Raw genomic sequence first — 22,955 nt, forward strand, 5'->3', positions numbered from 1 at the left:
ATCTTTACAGTAAGTGAGGTACTGTCGCATTATGCAGTGAAATGAGGGGAGAGACTTTGTAGTTATGAATGACATGACCATTTATGAAATAGGTATAGGGGTTTAGTGACAAGAACTGTGGATTTACAGTATGGCTTGATGTAGAGAAATGTATTGAGAAATAGTGTGTGACTACAACCTCCCAGTTGTCTCTTATCATGTATTTACCCTTATTGTTTGAAATGCACATTATATGATGAGATGCGGTGATGGCAATAACATTTCTTAATAAAATAAAAACCTTTATTTCTGAACATATATTAGAAAAACACAATATTAAACCATAGCCAGGCAGGCCAGCTGCTATTAGCACACCAAAATGCCAGAAAAGCCAACAGCAAAACCACTAACAAAAAGTGCATGAACACTGCAAACAATGAATCCAGTTTGAAACAATAACCCCCCGTACTGTTGTGTGTCCCCTGCCCCTCTGTTCTCCTTTCTCTTACCTCCATATTTGTTGCACACTTGGTGCCGCTGTAGGGAGGTGGAGCTTTTCACGGGACAGAGTGCTTCATGAGAGTGGAGGTCTGCAGGGAGGAGGGGGCTTGTACAGAGGTGGAGGACTGCATGGGGAAGATTTGCTCGGTCCAGTTGTTAAGTCAAGTCCCAATTGCCTGGGCCACCCAACAACAGAATTATCCAAAATGTTCCTGGTCTGCAACACATGGAGCCTTGGAGGGGATGTGGTGTGGGTGCAGTAGGACTCTGTACTCTAGGGGCCATAGGCATAAGCAGCCTCTCAAACAGGTCTTTCTGCTAGTCTGTCTTCCCCCAGCTGATGTTCCTGCTCCAGAATGCAAGCCCCTCCTTGCGCTGAAAGTCTCTTCTTGTGCACTGAAACTTTGTTCTTTTGCTCTGCAGCCTGTCTGTGCCTTGCCACTTGGGTATTGTCTTGCCTTGTATCCTTCTCTTTCTGGTTCTGCTCCCTCTGGTATAGACTGGCCCTGTCTACAATATCCACCATAAGTTCGTCACAGCAACACTCCTCCTTGGACCAGTCCCTGGCAGTTCTGATTCCCAGGGACCTGCTGGAGTGGGACCACACTGACAAGGTGGAAAGACTAGCAGAATCGAAAGGCCTAACAGCAGTCATAAGAAAGTGCATTATTGTTTCACAGTTTCACAACAGCGTCTGTGCATCTCCAGGCAAAAGTACCTTGTGGATCTCAAGGGCAAAAAATGATACTTCGTAAACTGAGCTTCAGTGTAGTCTGGGACAAAACAAAGCTCTCAGAAGCTCCTGGGACAAAATTCAGCTAATCATAGTGAAAACCTGCACAGATAATGGTAAGCTCATTTTGTTTGTTTGTTTGTTTTTTGTTTACAAATTGCAGACTCCTTGGTCTATTTTTTTTTGAAGTAAGGGGCGGGGTCAAGGGCAGAACCATGGCTTACTACATAAGCCTTCTCTATATTGTCAGGCTTTCTACATTCTTGAGGACATTACACTCCTAGAGGTTCCAGAATGGCAAAGGGGAGCGCTTTTCAAACCTATGGTGACAGAGCAGCACATCTATGAGTGGAGTGGGCTGAGGACCAACACAGGAAATATGCCTTTCCCTGAAATTTGGATCCCTAGCTGGAGTTCCTAGTACAGGAAATGTTTACAGCTATCAGTTCCTGGGATTGGCTCAAAATGTATGGGAGAATCAATAAGATGCTGAATTAGTGTGCACATGGATGGCTGGCCCCATATGATGATCACCCATAAACAATATTCAGTGACAATCTACCTGTACATGTCATTTTTTCTTTTTATGAAGCAAACTACTCAACTGGTTGGCAAATTAAAGCAGGTTTAGGTTTTTAATAAAAACATCTGAAATATTTCATGATCTTACTTAAGAAAATCTGTAGAGTTTACATTGTTGTAATATCGTAATATAAATTTCAAATGAGCAAAAACTACCAATGTAGGTTCTTCAGAATAAAGTGTTCCAGCCCTGCATACAATATCTGAAAACCTTATAGCAGTTTACTTGGTGTTGATCTCACTGTAAAGTGTAATGCTTCTTCCTTACTGATTTATTAATCAGTAATAAAAAAATTAACATTCAAAACTTTATTTGGGTGCAGAACCTGTAACCCATGGAGCCTATCAAACCTCACAGACTTCAGTGGGAAATGAGTGCTCTCAACACTAGAGTTGATGGCAAGATGGCAATTCTATTTTGAGGCAATTTCAGAGTTTTGAAATTTATTTTCATTCAGCATTGGAACAACAGTAACAAAAAAATCTCTTGAATGTTTTCACAAAAATGGAATTGTTGGAATGTTGAGCTCATTTCAGAAAGGGCGGGAGGTGCCCCAGCTGGTAGGGTACTCACTTGGGATTTAAGTAATAGCTTAAGTAGGGTAAAGAGAGCTTTCATCTACCCCTACCTTTCCCACTGACTTATTGCATTACTAAAGCAGAGTTGGTTTTGTTTTTTAATCTCAGATCACTCTGAGGCCTGGTCTACACTAGGGTACGCAAGTTCAGCTATGTGAATAGCGTAGCTGAACTCGAAGTACCCTAGTTTGAACTACTTACCCATCCAGACGCCGCGGGATCGAAGTCCGCGGCTCCAAGGTCGACTCCGCCACCACCGTTTGCAGTGGTGGAGTACCGGAGTCGACCGGAGCGCGGGGGAGATTAGACGCGATAGTTCGAACTCCGAGAAGTCAAACTCACCGCGTCGACCCGGCAGGTAAGTGTAGACTAGCCCTGAGGCAGAGAAGGGATTTGAGCTTGTGTTTCTCACGTCCCAGGCCAGGGCACTAAGCACCAGATTGTAGAGTATGAGTCTCTCTCTCTCTCCCTCTCCTTTCCTTCCCAATGAAAACTTTGTTGAAACCAACATGTCTTACTGAAACATTTGGTGAGACATCGTATTTTGGTGACATTTAATTTAATCGAATGTTCCAACCATCTCTTCTCAACTCAGTGCAAGATTAAGCTTGTAGAGGACTCCACCGTTTTTTTGTCTTTCCTGCAATGAATATACTTGACAATTTGGAGCCTGATCTTGCACAACTTCTGCAGGCAAATTTTCCATTGACAACAGTGGGAGCATTAAGGGCATCCGGACTGTAGGACTGGTCTCTTGGTGGAGGGGAGGACCCACAGCATCTAGAATTCCAGGAAAATATATTTCCTTTAACATTATTACTGGCAATAAATCAGGCAGATGAAATATCTCATTTAACAAGAGCATCCTGAGAGGACCCTTTGCCACCAATCTGTACCAAATTATACGCTTCAAATGTTGTCTAATATGTCACAATCACTGCAAATGCCAATAGTTATGACTGTATATGAATGCCAAGTAACAGGATACACTTCAATATTTTTTTTTAAAAATGGGCAATCTGTCACTGAATCCAGAAACTGTTTCTAATTTAGAAGAGTAAGCAAGCAAATATAACTTTGAACTTGTATAGTTGCTTCCACAGAAGCATCTCAAGCTTTTTTTACACACCTTTCGACTACACCCCTGTGAAGTAGGTACTATCCCACTTCAACAGAGGAGGAGGAATGAGATGCAGAGAGGCTACATGAATGGCTCAGGGTAATGTAGTAAGTTAGTGGGAAAACTAGGGATAGAACAAAACTCTCCTTACCTACCCAGTCCAATGTTTTAACAATTACTAGAGCTTTATTAGATTGTGACTTGATTTACTATGTTTGGGAGCTTGGTCTTCTCCACAGTGAGCAGTTCCTAGTGCAAGACCAAGCACTGGATACCGCAGTGACATCATATAAATAACTACATGGTTGGATTGATAGACCCTCTGATATTGTGCCAGCTAACAATATGTGGAGAGGATCTTGTGACTCAGTTAGCAACCCTGAAGAATATCCATGAACACAATGATATTGAGAGTGGGATTACCATACTCAGGAGTGGGGGGTGCGGTGGGGGGGTGTGATGGTGCCAATTAGCTGAGGGGTGGAGGTGCATGGTCCCTCCAAGGTTTTTGCACTTGCTCAAAGTTTTATAGGCTGCAGAGTCAGAGGGGCCAGGGCCTAGCCACTTCTAAGAAGCAGAACTATAGTCACGCAGTGCAACTGCTGCCGTAGCAGTCCAGAGCATCACTCCAGCTGTGTGGTTGCAATGACACTGAAATTTGACTTAGCTGTCCTATTGTACAGATGGCAGGGCAGCCAGGCCAAATTTCAGTGAGTAGCATTGGGACCTAGAGCACAGGATTGCAACACCACTCAAATTTGGCTTAGCAGTGGTGGTGTGTCCTGGAGCTAAGGAGTCCCTTCCTGTATGGCAGAGTGCAAGGGTGTCCGCCGAGAACATGACACCTGGCAGCACTGGCTCATGCAGTGTGTGGGAAAGAGAGAGGTGAGACTCCCCCTGCCAAGGGGCCTTGTCAGTGGGAGCGGGAAAGGAATGGGGACCAGAATGGTGCTGTAAGGTGTACAGGGGAGCCTGGAATTTGCTCTCCCTCCCCCCCCCCGACACCAATCTGAATTGGCCCCACTGGTGAGGGGAGTGTGGAACTTAGATGGGAGTGTGTGGAATTTGGGCAAGTTGACAGTACATCAGATTTGAAGTCAAGAGAGTCACAATATGTTGCTAAAAGGGCAGCTGGGTATATGGGATGAGAGCATTTTAAAATAACTTACCTGCACTTGAGGCTGACTTTCTTTTACAACTATAAGTAGAGCATATTGTGCACTTTTTTCTTTATATTGATTTTCAAGGAATCCTAAAAATGTATGGCTGGAAGGGACCTCCAGAGGTTGTCTAGTCCAGTTCCCTGAGCTGAGGCAGGGCCAAGTAGATTTAGACTGTCCCTGATGGGTGTTTGCCGAACCTGTTCTTAAAAAGTCTGCATTGGTGGGGAGTCTGCAGCCTCTCTTCGAAGCCAGTTCTAAATCTTAACTGCCCTTATAACTAGAAAGTTTTCCTTAATATCTAACCTAAATCTCCCTTGCTACAGATTAAAGTGATTAGTTTTTGTCCTACCTTCAGTGCTCATGGAGAACAATTGATTGCTGTCCTCTTCAGAACAGCCCTTAACATATTTAAAAACCAGTATCAGGTCCCCACTCAGTCGTATTTTCTCAAGACTAAATGTACCCAGTTTTTTTTAACCTCTCCTTATAGGTCAGATTTTCTAAACCTTTTATCATTTTGTTGCTCTCCTTGGGATTCTCTACAATTTGTCCATCTCTTTCCTAAAATATGGCACCCCTAAATGGACAAAATACTGCAGCTGAAGCCACACCAGTGCCAAATAGAGCAGGACAATTACCTCCCATGTCTTACATCGGACACTACTATTAATACACCCTAGAATGACGTTAATTTTTTTTGCAACTGCATGATGTTGTTGGTTCATGTTTAATTTGTGGTCCACTGTAACCCCCAGAGCCTCTTCAGATGTACTATTGCCTCACAAGTTATTCCCCATTTTATAGCTGGTGCATTTGTTTTTTGCACTTGTCTTAATTGAATTCCATCATGTTAAATTCAGACCAGTTCTCCAATTTTGAATTCTGATCTTGCCCTCCAAAGTGCTAATGACCCCTCCCAGTTTGGCATCACTTGCAAATTTTGAAAGTATGCTCTTCACTCCATTAACTATGTCATTAATGAAAATATTAACTAGTACTAGGCAGAGGACAGACCCTTGCAGGACCCTACTAGATACATCCCCCTTGTTTGACAGTAAACCATTGATAGCTACTCTTTTGATTACAGTTTTTCAGTGGTCTTTCTGTTTTTATCTAGAATATCTGTGCTCCTTTAAAAAGACTTTGGGCCAAATTCTGATTTATGTATGCAACTGCAATGAACATTGCACTGGCATAACTGTAACAGAGTAATTTAACCCATTGACTGTAAGAACACTAGTAATTTTCCTTCACTAAAAAGGATGACAGTTAGCTATTAATGTCTTGCACATTTTTAATTGGCCTTTCCCCCTACGTCTTAGTCTTTATTTATTTTCATTAGCACCAGATGTTCTCTTAAAGTACGGTGACTGATGGAACTTAATGCTTTCTTCTTGGAAATCTAGAAACAGACTGAAAGGAGGCTAAAATATGTAGTGAAAACCCAATCTTTCATCCCCTTGCATGTCACAGAAGGAATGCAGGATGTCCATGAGGTCTCTTATTATGTGTGGACAGTTTCCTGCAGAAATCTCAGTGTAACATTTGCTTTCTGCTCTGGTGCACTCCAATCTTGTATTCTAACATGCAACATGTCAAGGTGTGGGCTGAGTGGAGGTGGCTGGCTTGCAGTGGGCTGACTTATGCCAATCTTGGCCCCCACAATCATGTGTAGTAGTGAACCAGGAAATACCCTTTTCTTCTATCCAATGGAAGGAGTAACTGGAGTTTCTTATGTTAAACAGCTGATACACCACAGGATTGAGGATTTAGCCCTGCCAGATACTGAGTAATTTCCCTTCTCTCAGTCGTGCAGCGGAATTCAGTCTGCAAGTTCAAGACTAATGGCTTATTGCCATGGAGAGGTTTCATTTCCTACTAAATGCACGCAAAAAATACACTAAATAAAACTTTCAAAAATGCCTGAGTGACTTAAAACACTAATTATGGAAAAATGGGACCTGGACTTCTAAGGGATGGTCTACGCTACCGCAGTGAGTTGACCCAAGTTACGCTTTGTTACACAAATCACGTACTTGAAGTCGACGTAGCTTAGGTTGACTTACCGTGGTGTCTACACCGCACCCTGTTGACAGGAGACACTCTCCTTCTGACTTCCCTTACTCTCTGGGAGATGGAGTACATAAATTGATGAGAGAGCACTCTTCCATCAATTTAGCATGTCTTCACCAGACCCACTCAATCGACACCTGGTGCATCAATTGCAACAGTGCCAATCTACCGGTAAGTGTAGACATACCCTACGTTACTTAGGCCATGTTACACAGTTCGCAGCAGCGAGCCTCAAAGCCCAGGTCTGCAGATTTGGGGTTGTGGGAATCAGGCTACTCTGCTCATAATAGCTGTGTAGATGTTGCATCTCAGGCTCTGAAGCCAAGAGAGAGGAGTGGGTTTCAGAGCCTGAGCTGTAATGTCTACTCAGCTATTTCTTAGCACAGTAGCCTGAGCCCAGGTAGGCTGGGTAGTTGAATGCTTAGGCACTTTTGAAAAATCTTATCCTGCATCTACTAATAGGAAAGATAACTACATGCCGTCAAACATGAATGGAAAATACCTCAAAAATGTCAACAAATTGTTGACACTATACCGTTCCTTCATAGGGGATGGCAGTGGGATTAGGCAGAGTGATGTTGGTGAACTGTGTCCCTTAGATGCCAGTTCCCATTATTCTAGCTGTGAACTTTTAAACCCAAACAACTTGTCTCAATTTTTATTGCCCCTTATCCAGTACGGACTCTGGCCAAGATTTTAAAAAATGATGAGTGCTTTTGGGTGCCTCAATTTTTGGGTGTCCAACTTGAGACATCGTTGGAGGGTCTGAATTTCTTCTGAAAGCACTGAGCAGCCACCTTTGGGAAATTAGGTCCCTTAAGTGTTGAGTTTTGTTCCCCAAATCACTTGTTATTTCTGAAAATCTCTGCAGATAGATTTATTTTGTTTTAAAGTTTGGTAGGGCTAAGCCACATGAGCAGTGTGTCTGCCAGCAACTGTCAGTACACTGTCTGATAAACTAATTTATCTTAGTAAACAACTTAAGAGGCAAAGAAGATGAATGTCTTAAGGAAGTTATAATGTGTTATAAAGCTTTCACTTCTTGGTTTCTACCTCAAAACCAGCCCAGCTCATGCTAAGAAAACAGATTGCTGTTCAGAGACAGCTGAAGTCATGACACCTATCGGACCATGCTGTGACGGGGGACTTCTAAGGTTTAATGTCTCAGATACAAGCTGTCTAAAAGGAGGGAGGATAAAAGGTGCTCATGACTTGTAAAGACCAGGAACTTACTCAGGTACTTAACTACGGATCTAGGACAGGGGTGGGCAAACTACATCCCAGGGACTGCAGCCGTCCCTTCAGATGTTTTAATCTGGCCCTCAAGCTACCGCTGGGGAGCGGGGTCCAGGGCTTGCCCCACTCCACCCAAGGAGCAGTGTTGAGGGCTTGCCCCGCTCCGCGAGGCTCCCGGAAGCAGCGGCATGTTCTTCCTCCAGCTCCTATGTGTAGGGGCAACCAGGGGGCTCCGCATGCTGCCCCTACCCCAAACGACACCCCCGCAGCTCCCATTGGCCAGGAACAGTGGTCAATGGGAGCTGCAGGGGCAGTGCCTGCAGATGGGGCAGCGCACAGAGCCACCTGGCCATGCCTCTGTGTAGGAGCTGGAGAGGGGACATGCCGCTGCTTCCGGGAGCTGCTTAAGGTAAGCGCCGTCCGGAGCCTGCACCCTTGACCCCCCCCCATGCCCCAACCCCCCTGATCTCCCTCCCGCCCTCTGAACCCCTCGGTCCCAGCCCCGAGCACCCTCCTGCATCCCTAACCCCTCATGCCCAGCCCCACCCCAGAGCCCACATGCTCAGCTGGAACCCTCACCCCCTCCCACACCTCAACCCCCAATTTTGTGAGTATTCATGACCCGCCATACAATTTCCATACCCAGATGTGGCCCTCAGGCCAAAAAGTTTGCCCACCCCTGATCTAGGACCTAAACTTTAGATCCTTACTTTATAAATCTTGGCCATATGCAACAGTGCTGAAACAATGTAGTTCTTTCTCAATATTGCTGATTGGTATTTGGATTTCTTTCAGTGTCCTGTGGTTTGAAATCATATGCATTAGGTCACTTGAGATATCATGCAAGTTGAATATACTATACAAGTAATGAATAGTGAAAGGCAGAATTGCAACCATACATTTCTTTTCTTATATCTGTTCTTCAATTCCATAGCAATAAATAATGCAACAATTTGTAAGCAAGCATACTCAGGATAGATTTATGTTCTGAAGATTTTTTTGCCCTGCTGAGGAACTTACAAAAATGCTTTAAATTAAAACCATAAAATCTGCCTGCAAAAGAGGCAGTGCCTTGCAGGCCACTTCCAGGACTATAGAAAAATCAGTCGACTTGCCAACTGACTCAGCTTTATTAAGGAAGAAAGTGTCTTTAAACTAGGGTTGCAAAGAACTCGGTTTATATTTGGAGATTATCCCAATGATAGGCACCTATACTGTTCCTCTAGCAAAAACGTTGCTTTTTGTTTTCTGAAGTCCACATACTTGAAAGCACTTCTTACAGGATAAAACCCTGGCTCTTTTTGTGTAGTGGTCTATAAAGTTACCTATTCCACCAACACTGGATTGCAATAGTTTGAGCATCTGGAAAACTCTATTATGAAGAAACTTGAAGCAGTAAATCATAGGAACAGATATTTTTGATTACCAGTTACGTCATGTAGTCCATCCTGAAAGCAGTTCACTATAAATCTCTACAGCACCCTGGTCTCTTGCTCAGTTGAGTAGTAAATATCCCTGTTTCCATCTCTTCCCCTGGGAGATATTAGATTGTGAAACTAAATTGCACTGTCATTAATTTAGATTCTGATATTTAGTCTTAATATTCTTCTGAATTTACTCTGGTCACTCCTTAGTTATTACACCTTGTGCCATGCAAAGCAAATAATCACCATGGGAGTTTGCAGGTGCTTAGTACACCTCAGGTGGTGCTCAGCACCTTTCAGTATCAAGCCCCAAGCTTCTGAGGTAAATCCCTCCTGAATGTGTTAAGCAGTAGAATTTATAGCCACTGGCCATTAAGGAACAAAACTGTTGCAGTTTCCTTCTGAGTTCCACATTCCTTAGTTCCTTCTGAGCAGCACAATTACAATTCATGAAGGCTCCTTTGTCAACAACCACTTCGAATTAGAGCTGTAGCAAATCTCCATTCTTGTGATGCAGATCTCTGCCAGACTCCTCTTACTCATAGACCCCGGACTGCACTCTACAGCATTATAAACTACCAATGAATCCTGAAGTATTTTAAAGGAGTCTGTTTGTATTTCCCTACTATTCTCTTTCCATAACATGGAATCCAGTCAAGGGACTCTTTTGCGTTAAAATAGTTATAATTATCTGTAAAAGAGAACCCTCCCAAGGACAAGAGTTATATCCAGAATACAGAAGCAGTCAGCAAAGAAACTCTTCCAGGCTGCTTATGAGTTTCACAAAGAAGCTGCAAAGTGTCACAACAAACAATAGCATCTCAAATATCCACAGATGGCTCGCGACAAGAGTGCAGTTGCAGGTTTTTACATGTGGTAGGCAGTTATTCTTTTGCCTGTGTAAGATATTTGTGCATGTGGAGATGTGTATAACTATGCCAAGGTTACTAGTTAGTAAAAAATGGCAAGATTATTGGAAATGGAGAACTTCAATAGGAAATGGGATTTTCCAATGTTAGGAGATCCGAGTAGTCATTGTGACTATGACAGCAGAAATTGCTAGGATCCCCTAGTTTGTTCATATCATGAGAGATTCCATTGTTAGGCTTTTTGTTTTGTTTTGTTTTTAAAACAAAAATCCCACAAATGACAACCTCCTTTTGAGCTGAGCAGCTAATCAAAGTTTGAGGCCCTGGGGATGTGCCAGCTGGGAGTAGAGATTGATGATAGTAAGGTATTTCTTTTATGCAGTTGTGTTTATTTACAAAGAATGTACAAAGTCCCTTGTCTCTGAATGCAGAAGGAATCAAACAGCAGGAAATAGTTTCTTATGCTCACAGCAAAAAAACATTTTTCCACCTGCATGCCTGACTCAAAAACTGCTTCCCAGGTTTCTTCCAGGGTCAGACACTGTGCTTTTAGATGCTCCTTCCAGTTGTCTCTCCGTTTTTTGTGACTCCTGCCTTCCCTGCTCCTTACTTCCCATCATGCTCCACATCTACATACATGGTCACAATTGCCAATGGAATCCCTTTGCCCAAATGGTGCTAGTTTTTTAGCAGATTATATTCGCCCTTGTTTTAGGCTGATGAGGATGAGGAAGATGGTGGTTAAGAACTGTAAGGAGGATAGTGACTGACAAATTTCTGAAACAGGCTGGAAAATCTAAGATACCTAACAGTGAAAGACCGGGTAGTAGGTTTGCATGTAGTTGCATTGCCTGGACTAAAATCTCTACATGGAGTTGTAAAGGAGTAATGGGTCTGCTATTCCAGTTCATAGGCTAAAGTATATCCTGAAGCAGAAATGTTCCATCTGACATAGGTGTCAAGCTGCTTGAATTTTGAATGCTTTCAATCAAGCTAGACTAGGCTTGGAAATTCACAGAAATTATTTGGCAAACAACTTCCAGTAATGAATAAGATGGAGAAAATTATAATACTCTTGCAGGCGTACAGGAGGTGAACAAATCAACTAGTTCTAAATTATTCTTGCAGCGGTACTCAAGAGCTTGACAAATCATTTCACTTGGTTAATGTTTTTTATGCCCCTTGTCTCACATTATGTATGGGCCCAATCATGCTGCAATTAAAGTTAGTGGTAGAATTCCCTTAAAATCAAAAGCAGCAAAGAGTCCTGTGGCACCTTATAGACTAACGGACGTATTGGAGCATGAGCTTTTGTGGGTGAATACCCACTTCATCGGTTGATATTTAAAATCAAAAGGACTGAGAGGGGTTATTTTTCATCAAATATTCCCACTTCTGCTGCTTTCTGTGGGAGCTTTTTTAACACTGTAGAAGTCTGAAATTACAGGTTACACATGCCACTTCCCTTCAATATTGCTTTGTGTGATTGCTGCCCAATAATAGTTCCTACATCTTTATTAATAGATAAAGATCCATACTGACCATCTAATCAGCCATTCCAAGAGAAGGAAATATTTTTTTCTTTCCATGTAATAATCTTCACGTACTTCAATATTCACCTACCTTCTGAACCTTTCCCAGGATGACTGGAACCTGTCAAAGGATTAAAACAGTGAGCTGGTTGCATTATCATAACTGATAAGGAGCCCTTACTATCAATTACTAAATCACTGGCAGTGCTGACAGTGTTAGAGTAGCCCACCTGTAGAAAAAAAAAAAAGCAGAGAATGGAAGACCACTCTAACAAGAGCCATCTCTGCCTTGAATTTCTCTCTTTACTAATTGAAGAAGTCATTGCTGACAGTACTCTAGACATTGGTTAAAAAACAACAATTGGCACCATTTTAAAATATTTTTCCTAATTGTGCAATTTCTTAAACCAGGCAGCTTTGCCAAGTGTTACTCAATAGGACAGAATAACCTTGAAACAACTGGTAAATGCAGTTAAACTTTCAAAGCCTTGAATCAAAACTATATATCTCTTATACTAATCTTCTTCATTCATGAGAATTAGGTCAGATTTATTCATGATGGAACGTCATTAATTTCAGGACAATTATAGGTCTGATAAATTTGGCCCTTTGTGTTTTACACTGTGAGAACCAAAGACTAAGTAGGGGGATCTGGTCATGCTTTTAGGCTGACAGTCTGATATCCACCCAGATCTTGAAGGTTCTTGATCAGCATTGTGTAGCAAAAGAAATGTGCCTGGATATTTTATAAATTGTATTAAAACATTTAAAAAATAACAAAACATATCCTCTAAGCTTCTACTAATACAAACCTAAACTAAAAAAAATCATCATTGCAACAATCAAATTCAAATCAAATCATCAAGTGTAATCTCAGTATGGGAATGGAATTAAATAATCAAATTAATACTAAAATAATTTATTCTTATAAATTGTAAGGAGTCTGAAAAGGTGGCTGTCAGTTTGGTAAAATATTTTATTTGGGATTTACAATCAAAATCAATCAAATCTGTTATTTGAATGGTTAAATATCTTAATACTAAAACAAAATTTCTAATATCTGAACCACAGTTTCACAGTCAATATTAAAGCTTCCTTTTTAGAATACTACTCTTGTGTGGTAGCTAACTCTTTCACAGTTCATTAGATTAATATAAATTGTATTTGAGAAATCACTATAAAGTGTATAGTGTCAGTGGTTCAGACACACAGGGAACACAGCACGGAACATTGTTTACCTGCTCTCAGGGCAGAAACTGTATTATGTGGGAGAGGGAAGACATGAGTATTGAATGCATATGTGCCCCATCCTGTAAATGTATACGTGCAAGTAAATTCCTGTAGCCATTCAGAAAACATGTATGACCACTTGAAGGGTGTCCACTGAGGAGCAAGGCTATTTTGAACTTGGCCAAATCCTGCTGTAATCAGGAGAACAGGGAGGGGAAAGGTCATTCCATTTTGTGGAGGATTTTAGTGTTTCAAAATTTGGTTCAGTTCAAATACCAAAACTTTTTCATGAAAGGGCATGGAGCACCAGCGCCAGGGCAGTAGTAGGTTGCCCCAGAGCTACGGACTTTGGAAGCTCTGGCAGCTGAGGAGCCTAGAAGCCAGGACTTCCAGGCTCTTGGCTCCCCATCAGCCCACCAGGTGGGCTGCCAAAGAACCAAGTGGGCAAGTGGTTGGAAAACCAGGCAGCTTTCTAATAGAACTTTGATTGGCAGGCTGGGTTCAGTCAGAACTTTCTCAAAATTGAACAATGTCTGAGAAATGTTTAGATTTGAGGAATCAGCAAACTCCAACCCAAAAATGTTGCATCACAATTTTTCCAATCAACTGTAGTAGTCGGGTTATGCCTGCCTAAAATTCCTCTATGCCACTGCAGTAGGATATATTATTCCGTTTTTGTTATGAACAGTTGAATGGGTATTGTTCAAAAGCAGCTCCCTTCCACACAAAAAGTGCCACCATTCAATGGCATGTGAAGTGACCTCACTAGATGAGTTTGGAGAGTGCTTTGGAGTCTTTTGAGCGGTATTTTATTCATGTTCAGAGCCAGTCAAAACACTTCAAAATTTGCATTTTGACCAAAAAAGGGGCAAATGTTCTGCTGAGAAATGTACCTGTTTTTTGACCATATGTCCAGCCATTATTTTGAAAATAGTCTAATATATAAAAACCACCACCTGCTCGTACCACCCCGGGAGTGGTAACGTATGAGATTAAATGTTATGCAATTATCCAAAAAAGGAAAGAAAAATGTATGGGAAGATTTGCAAGGAAAAATGAGACAGTTGTTCCATCAGCCCTGCTCCTTTCAATGGCCAACCTCCAGTAATTCCAGAAGAAAGCTAAAAAATATGAGCCAGTCGTGCATTGTTAATGGATCATTAACACTTTTATGCACAAGATTTGATTACCACTGCTGTAACGTGAGGAATGAAAGTCATTTGTATTGGTCATAAATGCTGCAGCTGGATTTAAAAAGAGGCTTGCTAATTTTAACTCTCTGACCCTTCTGTCATTGAATTTCATGGGCTGCCACTATATATGGCATGAAGTAGATTTTTTTTTCTTTTTTTGGTTTTAAATTTACCCACCATTAATTTCATTGCATGACCCTTGTTTTCATATTATGGGTAAAATAGGGGGGACTGAGATTCTGAAGGGTAAATTCTCTTACCTCACATAAGTCCCCTCTGACTCCTCTTCTTTCCAAGAGAAATAATTCTAGGTTTTTTATATTTCTTATCACATTGCTAGCCCTGTTTATCTACACTTAACTATCTTTTGTCCTTTTATGAGCTGTCTTTCCAAAATCTATCATGGCAATCCTAATGACAGCATAAAATACAATTATTCAAAATACTTAAAATATAATAAGTTTGGCTATTTTCTATCCATCCGTAAATGTAACCATGTTATGTACCTCAAGCATTTATCATGATACATACCACTCTAACCAGACACATTTTGGCAATTAATTTGTCTTTGACTACTAGCAGTAAATATGCCCAATGGCTTGTGATGGGATGTTATATGGGGTGGGATCTGAGTTACTACAGAGAATTCTTTCCTGGGTGCTGGCTGGTGAGTCTTGCCCACATGCTCAGGGTTTAGCTGATCTCCATATTTGGGGTCGGGAAGGAATTTTCCTCCAGGGCAGATTGGCAGAAGCCCTAGGGGTTTTGCACCTTCCTCTGCAGCATGGGGCACAGGTCACTTGCTGGAAGACTCTCTGCACCTTGAAGTCTTTAAACCAGGATTTGAAGACTTTAATGGCTCAGACACAGGTTTGATACAGGAGTGGGTGGGTGAGATTCTGTGGCCTGCATTGTGCAGGAGGTCAGACTAGATGATCATAATGGTTCCTTCTGACCTTAAAGTCTATGATTCCCTGGGACGTCCAGCTGCATTGGTGTCATGATTCCCTTGCACTTAAGGAAAGAAAGCCTCAGGATTCTAGTTTACCTTCTGCAGTACACAGTAGCCTTCTGGGATATGTCTACACTGCAATTAAAAACCCACAGCTGGCCCGTGCTAGCTGACACGGACTTGTGGGGCTTGAGCTAAGGGGCTGTTTAATTGTGGTGTAATGTTAGAGCTTGTGCTGGAGCCCTGGCTTGAGGATCCTCTTCACTCCACCTTTCCCCATTAACAGCAGTCAAAATGTGGCCCTCACCTGCCAGATCTGTGTTTCTTAGCCAGTTTGAATTTCATTTGCCATTATGCTGCCTGTCTCTTTCAGTACATTGAAAATGATCTGAAGTGTTCACAGTTCTCTGTGGTTTTTGCTAACTAACAATTTAGAGTCAACAAATTTCCCCAAATTGCTTGTCCCATCCTCTTCCAAGTCATTAGTATATTAAATACCCTGAATGAAGTACAGACCCCTTGGGCTTCTTCCTATTAACCTTTCTGAGTACTGACTCATCTGTTCACTATCATTTTGTTTCCTAGTTAATCCATTTTTAATCCACAGGAAGACTTTTTGGCCTTTTACTCTGTCGCTGTTGACAGGGCCGGCTCCAGGCCCCAGCACGCCAAGCGCGCGCTTGGGGCGGCATGCCGCGGGGAGGGGCGCTCTGCCGGTCGCCGGGAGGGTGGCAGGCAGCTCCGGTGGACCTCCCGCAGGCGTGCCTGCAGATGCTCCACTGGAGCCGCGGGACCAGTGGACCCTCCGCAGGCACGTCTGCAGGAGGTCCACCGGAACCGCAGGACCGGCGACCGTCAGAGCGCCCCCCGCGGCGTGCTGCCGTGCTTGGGGCGGCGAAATTGCTAGAGCCGCCCCTGGCTGTTGACTGCCATTTATAATCTCTTACCCCAACAAGCTTTTATAATATCTAAGTAAATTATGACTAATGAGTCACTTACTTTTTTCCCCTTAAATCCAGCATTTTATGAGGTTTGATTTCCTTTTCCCTTTACTGTGATCCCAAACAGAAACCAGGTTGGTTTGATCTGATCAAGTTATATTTATCTCTGTGCTTTTCTAGCCTGTTCTTAGACCTCCCATTAGCATCTGTGGTAAGACTCTCTCACCTGTTTAATTATTGATCTGTCTTTGGCTCCTTGATTAAAAAACAAACATTACATTTAAAGACTTTAAAATATACAGAAATAGTTGTGGCCTTTGTCTGTATCTCTGCTATTTAACACCTTGCTTTGTTCAGAACCATTGCATGCATGAATACTATCCAATCTGGTGATTTACTGTGCTTGAATTTCTCAAATGGCTCCCTAAGGTCTGCCTTTAGAGAGATGAATCTTTGTCAACATGCAGTTCCTTGCTTGAAGATATTTAATGTCTTCTGCTCTCCTCTTTTTGACGTGTATTTTAGGGGATTCTTTTTCCAGACTGTTTCACTTTCTGCCCCACTTTCCCTTAGGAGTGCTGCTTTCATCTCTTCCCTCCCCCCCAAAAAAAGTGTTTTAATTTTTTTACTTTCCTGCCAGGCCTTTACATGAGCATTTCTCAAAATATTACAACATTATTTTTCAGTGTACTGATAACTGCTATTCAAAAGCCATATATTTGGGGAAGGGGGTTATCTTAATTTTTTTTAATATTCATTTTCTGATCTCCATCCTCTACATCCAGTCCTCTACATGAAACAGCTGGTTTGGGTATTGTGGATTGATAAGAATGCACTCTCCAGCCCAGCTGCCTTTATATTTTTAGCAGCTAAACCTTTCCAAGGACTGTCTATGAAATACAGAAACATCTATTCCACCACTGTGCCTCTGATGGTGCCCAGCACCTGATAGTTCAGAGAAAAATCCTCATAATTGGATTTGGATAGGATTGGATAAAATTCAAATAATACACCTAGTCACTCATTTACGTTGAGCAGGAAACATTTCCTTTGTCCTCATTGGAAGTGATCAGCTTCCACTTTGAAACATGAAATCTAATGGCCTGTATTTCTGTCTATTCCTATTTACTAATTATGTTTCTTGTCATCATGTCCACACGGGGCACATACAAATGAAGTAAGCAAATACCAACCCTCGTTAAACTGCTTTAGATGAAATAAAAAACAGGTGGACCTGACCTTAGCTGAATTTGGTGGCTTTTGTAATGTGGACCTCAGTCCACTGGCAACTAGATTTGATATTGCCTGGGCTGCTCAATTTTATTATGCCTGAATGGAAAACTCAGGCATGAACTATTTCTTCCTCTGTGGTGGGACCTCTGTTTGTTACTGTAATAGACATAAATAATAAAAGAAATTCCAATTCAAGGTTTTGATATGGTCAGAAAAACTAAGACTAACCTTTCTTTGAGAGAAATAGAGAGCGATTAGTGCTTCCCTTAGTAAGGAACACCAGGAAGGGAAGAGTATGTGGTCACAGAGAGGGGCGGTTTTGTAATTTGAGGCCAGTCTTAGCCTCTAAAGGTTTGCTTATCCTACTCTCTGATTAGTTATTTGCCCTGCTCACAAGATGCCTTTAATAGAAGATCTCCTCCTTGCTTTTCAGTTCTCTTCAGAAAAAGATTTTGGTATCACATCTTATAAGATTTCCAGGTCAAGATTTTCAAAAATGACTGTTTCTGAGTGCCTCAGTTTTTGGATGCTCAACTTGAGTCACCTTCAGGAATATTATTTTTCATATGATAGGTCCTCAGTGCTTTGCAGAAAAGTGGGCCTCTTTAAAGTGTCTTAAATTGAGGGCCAAGAACTTGATGTACCTAAAATCACCGATGACTTTTTTGAATATTTTGGCCTAACTGCCCCCAAAATTCCCACTATTAATACTCACACTGAAGGTGACTGTTAACGAGTTTAGTTAACAATTATTTGAATTCATAATGTCCACTGTTTCCCAAAAGGCTGCCTTCATCTCAAATCTGGCACTCTCACAGAGACTGTCAAATTTTGGAGGGAAGAAACTGTCTTTTTGTACAGCACCTAGCACAATAGGGGCTTGGTCCATGATTGGGGCTCCTTGGTGCTACAATAATAACAATAAATAATCCCAGTAGCTTGTTTGTAGCCATGTCTGAACTGACTTGTGGTGTTAAATCACAGTTGTACTGATAGATTGCTTCTGGGTCATCTGGAACATGGACTTTCACCTTCTCCAGATGCATTTAGAGGACCAATAGTGTCATTTTTAAAAGCTTAATTTGACAGAGTGGCTTTATCTCTGTTTTATCAGTTAAAATTGAATCTGTTTGTTGTTACTCAACATATTGCTCATACTTAAATACTATAAATGTACTGAATTTAGCATGCACAGTATTGTTGCCCATACGGTGGCTGTTCCACAGCTGTCTCGCTGCTCAAATTGGACTGCTCAGACTACTTTTGCTTCAATAATAAAAACAAACTGATCAGACTTTGTTGAAACAAAACCAACATTCAGCCCACAGGATTTCATTAAATATAGATGTTAATTTGGCAGATGTACAGAAATCCATGTAAGCATCTTAATGATACCGTGTTCTTATCTGAATTGTGCTAAAAACATTTGTGCGTTAAATGAAACCACGGAAGGGATTACAAGATGGGGATTTTGAAGTGGAAATGTTGCGCCTCAAAGGCTCAGAGGCAGAGAATAGTTTTTGTGCACAGTGCATTTTCTCACACAGTGAGAAATTCACCCCTGTGGGGAGGACTAGCAAACAGCCTTTGTGTCACTTTCGTCCTCAAAATAGGACTTGAAGGGAGTCTTATGTAGTTCTTAGGCTTTTTATTAGCCTCTTTGCAGTGGGGTGAATTTCACCCTTATGCTATCTTTTCATTGCAGCATCTTGCATCTTTATGAAACACTTCATAAATAATATCTCAGTTGTACAGATAAGGATGCTGGAAAATAGAGTTTAAATGACTTGCCCAAAGCTTCATAGTGTGTAAGTAGCAGAGGGGAATAGAACAAAGTATTCTTACTCATTTTTTTCTGCTTTTAGCACAAGACACAGCCTCCCTCAGTAATAGGTGTAGTTCAGTAGATTCAGGGATGCACTGACAGTTATTCATTGTGATGTCACAAAATCCTAATGACAGCTTTACCCCAAAGTGACGGGTAAAATACTTGGGTTTTGAGTTCAACCCAGAAACCTGGAGCGTCAATTTATCCTGACTACTACCTCCCAGTACGATAGGGCAATGCAAACTACCAGCACAACAGCTACATCGTTTCAGTCTCCTTTCTGTTCATTTTGTCTTCTCCCACACATCTCGCTTAGTTCCCTTCCCCACAGGTAGACACTTACCGTTTTTCCATACCCATTATATCTCTTCTCTGAAGGGATTTGTGGTTTACTGCCTAATTGCTTTCTTCGGTTCCCTCCATTTTTTGTGTTGTAATGTCCAGGATCCTGCCCTAATCTGTCCCTTCTGTTATCCAGCGCCCAACTTCATGTTATGTTCTACTTTCAGTTTACTGAAGACAGACAAGATCAAGGAGCCACCTCTGTGCATGCAGCAGGAAGTAGAGAGGTACCAAGAAACCTTCCTCTTTTTTATTTAATTCCCTTCCCTGCAGTCTCAGGAATTGTAATCCATTGTGAGCAATGACCGCTTCGGGTTAGCCTCTTGAGCGTTAGACTTTAATAGTGAAATCCTGGCTCCACTGAAGTCAGGTTTTCACTGCAGATAGTTGGGAAGGAGGAAGAACAGGTGATACAACCCCATCCCTCTTTGTATCAGCCAGAAGAGATGATCTCACACAGGTTCTGTGAGTGCATGCTGAAGAGGGTGTTCCAGGAAGCTGCGTGACTGTCAGAAGGGCAATTGCTCTAAGAGCTTCCATTAGAGTACAGTGCACCTTTGCAGTGCCATCAGCTGTGGGTTCAATCTTAAAAATACAGTTTAGTGCATGCCTTTTTTCTAAAGATAACCAGAAGTAAGGAATTTGACAGGTGTGCTTCATGGATATGCACTATGTATTACACCCACTTACACTTATCCTACTACTAAGATTCCCTGCCCTTCATAGTGTCTTGGAGAATTTTAATAATCGCTCAAGCAAAGGACAGAAAATGATTGAGGGAATGACTTCCTGACTAGTGGAAATGAGATGATGGTTGGCATGTTCATTCGATGATTGTGTCTGAATATACCTTTATTCAGGAACAGTGGCTCTGATACTTAAAATTAAAACCTGCTTCAGACTGCATTCCCAAATCTCCACCTGGACAGGTGTAATCTGTTTTTCACACTATGTGCCTAGCATTGATTCTAAAGGTTGCTTAGGTAATGAAATCAAGAGACGGGTACATTCAGTGTCCATGAAAATGAGGGGCTAATAGCACTGTCTAAAGCTAGGCTTAGCACAGAGCGGCAAGCTACTGCACAGAACTCTGCCAGTGTACCTGAAGCCTGAATTATCTGTTGTGTTTGGCAGCTTTTTTCTAGCTATCTGTATCAGTTGGCACCATACGCAGCACAAGTTTTAGCTGAGTGAAAGGAGGTGGGCCACCTGGGTAATTGGTCTTTTATTTAGAGTGGAAACAATTATTCAGGCAGAAAGCCATGGGAAGAGCGATCTGGGCATTTAATAGCAGAGGTCACAACTGGTACTGTTTTAAGTCATGGATTCCTTTTTTCTTTTCTCAATTCCACCATCTGAATGGATCATCATCAAATAGTGACCCCGGCCCGTAGGGCAGACTAGGCGTGAATGCAAGTATGGTTGTTAGGTTGGGGTAAGAGGAGGATGTGTGAACTTTGCTTCACACACTATCCTCCAGTTGCGTAGGGTTGGAATCACAGTGGAGCACTCATCTGTGTACTTTTAATGGCATATTAAAGTAATTTCCAACCAACAGTTCATATCATTTATAACTTCAGCTGTCTCATGCTACTGTGTGGAGTCTCAGATCTTGGGCGGGGCGGAGGCTATTCTGCAGTTTCATGAAGCCATATAATTCACTATCTAAAGAAAGCTAGGAAAGAGGGGCAGAAGAGTCATGTTCACAATACCAGAGTTATTTGTGCCAATGGCCAAATGACTGATTGCAATGCTTATCAGTCATGGCACAGTAACAAAATACTGCAGTCTGGCAGCCCTGCCTTTCCCAAATGTTTTATACATATCATCAGCCAGCATGCTGTACTCATGGAATAAGAAAATAACCTTGCTGTCTGACAATTGCAAGATCACAGCATCATTTTAGAGTAGCTTATCCTTCAGACTCCTGCATCACTGTAGGATGCCCCATAATCAGGATTCAAATATGGTCCATGCAATAAAAAAGATGGCTTTATACACAGTAAACTGTGCACACTAGGTCAAAATACTTTAGTGTTGACATAGGATAACTACAGAGATGTTGCCCATTTCATCAAAGCTAGCTAATCTGGCTCAGCTCCTAGTGGAGGATACTGTAAAGTTAGGTAATTCCCATGTACAGTGTAGCTGGCATTTCATAGACTCAAGCATAGTAGCGTAAACTGAATTAGGCAATAACCCACCCAAGTTGGGAGCACTCTATTAAGTTTCAATGAACTCTGATTCTTGCTCAAATAATATTTTGATGCTACAATTTTGTATCAACTGTACGTTTAACCCATTTCACAGGAGCTTGTCCAAATTCCAGCTCAAGTAGCCAGTTATCGCTCACTGAGAAATATTTTTCCCCCTCAAGAAACCTCCAAAAAAACAACTGCTTATTTGAACTAGCCAGTACAACATTAAAAAGACAGATATTAGGCTCAACTCCAACCACTAGAGTCTATCTGCTGGAGTTCATATCTGATAGATTTTAAAGCCGTTATGATCATTTTAGACTCGTCTTCTGCCTCAAAACTCGTAGAATTTCTCCCATTAATTTCTGCATTAATCCCAGTAACCTGTGGTTGTGCTGGGCCGTCTCTTTTTAGTAAAAAATATTTAAAGACTGCCTGTAGTAGAGAGACCACTAGTTTAGTTATATACAGATTGAACTCATTCAAGAAGCTGAGACGAGTAGCTGAACGTGAGCTCTTCGTGCTTGATCCTGCAGCCTTCAAGTCAGTGCGTATTTTTCCATTTCCATGAATGAGAGCAGGATCAAGTCCTTATTGTGTCCTGGCACTGGAAAGTCAACTATATACTTGACAATATAACATTATACCCACTTAACTGGAAATTAGATAGCACAGCACAGTGACAGGAACTGTTTAATGACCCAGATGGGATCAGAGGGCATATGTCAATTGATCAGGTCCAAATTAAATGTGATCCCTTGTGCTCTAAGATGTCTTAAAGGCTCTGCAATTAAATGGTGCAAATGGAAGAATATCAAGTAGCTTTTTTTTTACTTAGTATATCAGGTGGAAAATTGAAGCCATCCAAATATCCATGCAGCCAAAGTCCACTGGATATTTGTTCTCATAATCATATTCTTGTGGAAGCCATGTTGTTGTCATTTTCCGTGGAAGAGAAAAATTCCTCTAACCTCCCAAAAATCCTTAAAACTGCACACTCTTCCTCAGTCTGAAATTGGGAGGGGAGGACATTTTATTTTATGGTTTTCAGAGGTGTTCATTTGAACATTGAAAATGATGTGCTGGGAAGAATGGTTGAAGTTTTCAGTTATTCTCTTACAGCAGAGAGGTGGAAAGAGAATTAGGTTTCCTTCTAACAGTTCAACTGCAGGCTGTGTTGCAAGGCAGCTGAAAAGAGCTCCATAACAAATAAGGAATCTTGACATAGCACAAGCTTCCTGTGTCTT

At 41.7% G+C, this 22,955-nt stretch overlaps 1 long non-coding RNA gene across 1 annotated transcript; it reads right to left on the reverse strand.

Annotated features, from left to right (window-relative positions):
* Nucleotides 1-3,094: 3,094 nt before the first annotated feature.
* LOC120369109 lies at nt 3,095-19,249 on the reverse strand. The gene is made up of 5 exons (XR_005582933.1): nt 19,186-19,249; nt 11,883-11,912; nt 9,393-9,499; nt 8,677-8,765; nt 3,095-3,154 (listed from the first exon to the last, which is right to left on the reverse strand). It is a non-coding gene; the product is annotated as an uncharacterized LOC120369109 (long non-coding RNA).
* Nucleotides 19,250-22,955: the final 3,706 nt, after the last annotated feature.

Source organism: Mauremys reevesii, linkage group 1, assembly GCF_016161935.1.
Source record: "Mauremys reevesii isolate NIE-2019 linkage group 1, ASM1616193v1, whole genome shotgun sequence".
NCBI lineage: Eukaryota > Metazoa > Chordata > Testudines > Geoemydidae > Mauremys > Mauremys reevesii.